Genomic DNA, 4,968 nt, shown 5'->3' with positions numbered 1-4,968 from the left:
GCCACACGTCATGTAAACTCCCAAGCAGTGACTGTGCCGCTCTGGCCACATTGCTGAATACTTCAGAAAGGGAGCTGGGGACACAGAGAGATGGTCTGGGGGCAGAAGTGAAGAGATACAACTCCTTGCGCATCTGTCAACACACCAGACACGTCTTGGAGCCATGGAGAGCATGACAGGGGTTTGCTGAGAGAGACAACAAGCCTGGCGTTTGGGACAGAGGGATGTGGGTGACTTTGGGAAGGCTTTGTCACATGTGAAGGACAGTCCCCTCCAGGTGACCATTTCCGTGGGACACCCACTCTCAGTCCCTCAAAAGGATACAAGTGCACCACATCGTTTCAGCCACCCCTTTACCCTGTATGGGATCTCACTTGCTTATGCAGCATAGGATTGTACCCTGGGCTGCTTTAGACAAAGTATTTCCACCAGGTTGAGGGAGTTGATCCTTCCCCTTCACTCAGCCCTCATGAGGCCACAGCGGGAGTACCGTGTCCAGTTCTGGGCTCCTCAGTGCGAGAGAGACATGGACATAGCGGAGAGAGACAAATGAAAGGCCACGCAGATGATTAAGGGACTGGAGCGTCGCACGTATGAGGAAAGACTGAGAGCTGGGATGAGCAGGCTGGGGGCGGGCTGGGGCTCACTGATGTATTCAAATACCAGAAGGGAAGGTGCAAGGAGGAAGGAGTTAGGGTCTTTTCAGTGCTGCCCCTTGAAAGGACCAGAGGCAATGGGCACAAAAGGGAACACAGAAAGCTCCATCTGAATGTCAGGAAACACTCTTTCACTGTGAGGGTCACCAAACACCGGAACAGGTTGCCCAGGGAGATTATGGAGTCTCCATCCCTGGAGATATCCAAAAGCCATCTGGAGCTAGAGCAACTGGCTCTAGGTTGACCTCCTCGAGCAGGGGACTGGACGAGATGACCTCCAGAAGTCCCTGCCAACCCCAATCATGCTGTGATTCTGTGATTTCCCATTGAACAGCTTGGCTGGCCGTCCCGGGAGGGAAGGGGCATGAGGAGACTCAAGCTACAATGCAGCATAAACTTTAATGAGTCTGAAGAGTGAAACAAAGCTGCGCGTGCTGGAAGGGACGCGGTCCAGGCTGCTACGAGGGCAGCTGACAGTCAGGCACCCCTTCACAGCAGTGGGACGCACGTCTTCCTCCCACACACATGGGGAGAGGGTGATGAGCAGGGCCCCTCTCAACTTGCTTCAGGATGAGCCCGTGGCACAGGACAGCAGGAGACAACAGGGACTCGTGATGCGGAGAAGAAAGCAGGCGAAGGAGAAGACAACAGTTGGCCGTCTTTCCAGACAGCACAGGCTGGCACCTTGCTTCCCTCCCTCCTTTGCGGGAGGGCACGAGGGTGCTCAACCCATCTGGAAACCCTGGCCAGCAGCTCCATCCTCAGTCCGGCACCCGGCTATGGGCTTCCTGGTCGATGCACTCACTGGACGTCCAGCCCGGCTTTAGCAGGGCAGGCACCTTCTGCCACAGTAGCGGCCACCAAGGCCAGAGAGGTTGAAGCCCCCGGAGTTGATGGGCACTCCCTCCTCACTCAGGATGCTGCCAACAGCAGCGGAGGTGGTGGATCCCACAGCGGTGTTCTGGGGGAAGGAGCTGAGGATGGGTCCGGGCAGGGTCACCACCACGGGAGAGGGCTGGATCACCACCCGGGAGTCCTGGCACTGCCTGACACAGGGCTCGTTGCAGCTGTTGGCAAGCGGGGTCGGGCCACAGGGACGGCACAGATCGTAGCAGGACATGGCTGCGGGATGGAGCTGCACCTGGGAGAGAGGGCAGGGAAAGCAGAGGCAGCATGTGAGGCGCAGCCCGACAGCCTGCTCGGCAAGAGCAAAGGCACAGTCTGGGGAGCAGGGAGGAAGGGAGATTAAAGAGCCCTGGTCCCCAAGGGTCCCCTCCCTGCAAAGAAAGCCCAAGGCCTTCTCCCACCTCCCCCCACTGGAGAACAGGAAGAACAGGGACACCAGGAGCAGATCGAGTAGCAAGGCTCTCGGCAAAAGCTGTGCTGAGGCAAAGACTCAGCTGAGGCCGGAAGACAAAGAGGAAAAGGAGAAAGACAAGAAAGAGGCAAAGGCGGTTGCAGCTCACCTTCTTCACCAAGGAGGAGAAGGCAAGAGAAGTGGGTGAGGAAGCCTGCTGTTGGACTGGCTTTTATACTGGTCATGACTGCTCCGGGCCCAGAGGCACTCTTTGCGCATGTAATGTGTTTACCAGCAAGCTCCTCTTGATTGGAAAACGCTACCTACTACTGAAGTAGGCTTTGATTTGGTACTTGCAATGGTCCTTTCCCATTTCCTTTCTAACGGCATGCCCATTCCACCCAAGTGCTTTGTTTTATGTGACATGATTAGAGATCAAATGAATTGCATGAACATGACTCTTGATTCAGGTAATTTAGAACTTTATGGTGATCTGCTTGGAAAGCAACGTATTTTTCCTCCTCTGTTGTTTTAGTCACTGGCTTATCTTTCACAGGGCCAAATTAGAATGATGTGAGAGTGTTCATAATTAGTTACATAATTGGAAAATTTGCATGTTTTGCACAAATATACTTCCAGATATTTTTCCCTTTTTCTTAGGATTGTTCCACATATCTAGCTTGAATATCTCAGTGAGAATGAAATGTTTTTTTACATTAAAGACTAATTAGGTCACATACCCTCCATAGTAGCAAATTTTTAGTGTTGTTACCTCCAACTACTTTTAATTCCCAACACACAACATGGTACCATCAAAATGTTTAAAAAAGCGTGTTCTTCCAAGCCAACTTAATACTTTAAGCCATTTTTAGAAATAATTTGCCCCTTGTCCCATAGAGCAATTTCTGTAAAGCCTCCAAGAGTGTTTTTCCTTCCCTTCTTCCAATAGTAAGCTGACATCTGTTTGGAGGATATCTTACGTTTTTACACAGACTCAGAAAATGGAGGAATTACTTGTAAGGAGAATCCTTCCTTGACATCAGTCAGACTGAGTATTATCTCACCAAGCTGAGACTGAAAACTTTCAGACTTTATGGACTCAAGTTCAAACTGTGCAAGGATAATGCGTTAGACAGGTCAGCTGTTTCTACGTGGCCAGAAATGGAACTGTACTTTCAAGATATCATTTAAAATCCATTGTGCAACATCGGACAGTCCAGACACCTATGAAGTACTGAAAAAACTCTTGTCACAACAGGACTTGGAATCATCCGTGTACTGACAGCAGTGAAGACTCTGATAGTACAACATACAGAAACATCCCATTAAATGTTTGAGATGAAACTCAATGGGAAAAGTGCTGCAGGTGTTGAGAGATGCTGACTTAGGAATTTAGCACAGCAAATCGGTGGGTTTTTTTAAAGCAAACCAGAATCATTCTACAAATGATTCCACTGGACAGTGGAAACATACTGTCCAGCATCTGGTGTTGGATATGGCCCATTGGACAAGTTGTTTCCTTAGTCTAATTAGGGGTGTAATATGCTACGGTTTTATGTACTGGCATAACAATTTGGTATCCAGAATGTCCACTTAGAGTATTCAGACAACTCTGCTGTAGGAAAGAAATTAAAGCAATTGAGAACACATGAGAAGATGGCATCCATGCAATTGCTTGGACACATAATTTCAGTTGATTTATTACCATACCCAAACACAGAAAACCAAATGCTTCATTCAGGTGGTGTCACAAACAATCATTTATACTACATTCAAATAATTTGAGTTGGTAATTTTGGCTAACCAAATGAAGAACAATGAAGAACATCTGAAGCTTAAATTTTTACACCATTGCATGAAATGTTTCTGAAGAGAGAAATGTTTAATTTCATTTGTTAAAACAGATCCTAGTACATCATGACTACAGCAAAACAAGAATTAAATTGACTGTGAAGGGATAAAATTATCCACCCAGCAGAGTTCCTACAAAACATCACACACAGATTTGTGATTTTATTTTTATTAAGAATTCAGTTCAGAGAAAAATCAAATTCATTGGGAAAGCATCCTGTAGTAATCACTGAGGTGGAATAAGTGATCAGTTCCAGGATTAATGGAAATGTTTATATAAAATATTCTTTCATTCAAAAAAGTATATTTCACTTAATGTTTTCTACCTAGCAACATCAGAACTTGATCTTTCATTTACCTCCATTACATATTTAGAAGTCACTGAGGTGTGTCTGTCTGCAGCCTTAGGGCTGTGTAACAATATTGAAGCTTCTCCTTTGGCTTCTTTAAAGGAAAGAACTTGAAAGTTAATCCCAAATATTCATTAATGGTTGAGACATACAAAGTGTATATACTATGTAAATATTGCAAGTATATGACAAAATTTAAATAGTTATGTCATTTGGATAATAACATCACTTTAAATTTGCGAGTCACAGTTACTCCCTGAGCAGGCAATATTTAATAGCATCAGAAACCAGGGTTATTAATTTTTTCATTAAAGAGTAGGTTTGTGTGTGTGATAATAATAACCTTTTATAAAACTTCTGGAGCAGATCCACAGCTACCTAAATTCTTGTGACTGTATAATGCAGCAGCACTGGGTAACAAAATAAGGTTGGAATATGGGGTTTTTTGGAAGTCGCGAACACAAACTATCCACTTCCTCAAGCATTAGCCTGCTACCACAAGCTCTGTGCCTGTCCCTGCTGTTACCACAAAAATATGTTTTATACAAATGCTAAGTTATTGCCCCTCTCCCTTTGTCTTTCACAGCACGTTCTTCTCAGTGAAAAATAATTTCCTCAGCTCTACTAGGAGAAGACTAAGTTGCCTACCTGCAGCGCTAGAGCCATACATCTGCTCCAGATTCATAGCGAAAATTCATATCCAGTGACACCACTGTAAGTGAGCTCCTTCAGGCTAGACCAGGGAGGGTCTGAGACTTACCATGACACTTTATTGCGCTGAAAAGCCTGGTATGGTGTAATCATTTCTATTTCA

General features: G+C 46.0%; 1 pseudogene; it reads right to left on the bottom strand.

The window, feature by feature from the left end:
• Positions 1–618: 618 nt before the first annotated feature.
• Positions 619–2,232, bottom strand: LOC142036329 (feather beta keratin-like; annotated as a pseudogene).
• Positions 2,233–4,968: the final 2,736 nt, after the last annotated feature.

This window comes from Buteo buteo, chromosome 11, assembly GCF_964188355.1.
Source record: "Buteo buteo chromosome 11, bButBut1.hap1.1, whole genome shotgun sequence".
Lineage (NCBI taxonomy): Eukaryota > Metazoa > Chordata > Aves > Accipitriformes > Accipitridae > Buteo > Buteo buteo.
The sequence above is the reverse complement of the archived record's forward strand: the minus strand, read 5'-3'. Positions and strand labels throughout refer to the sequence as shown.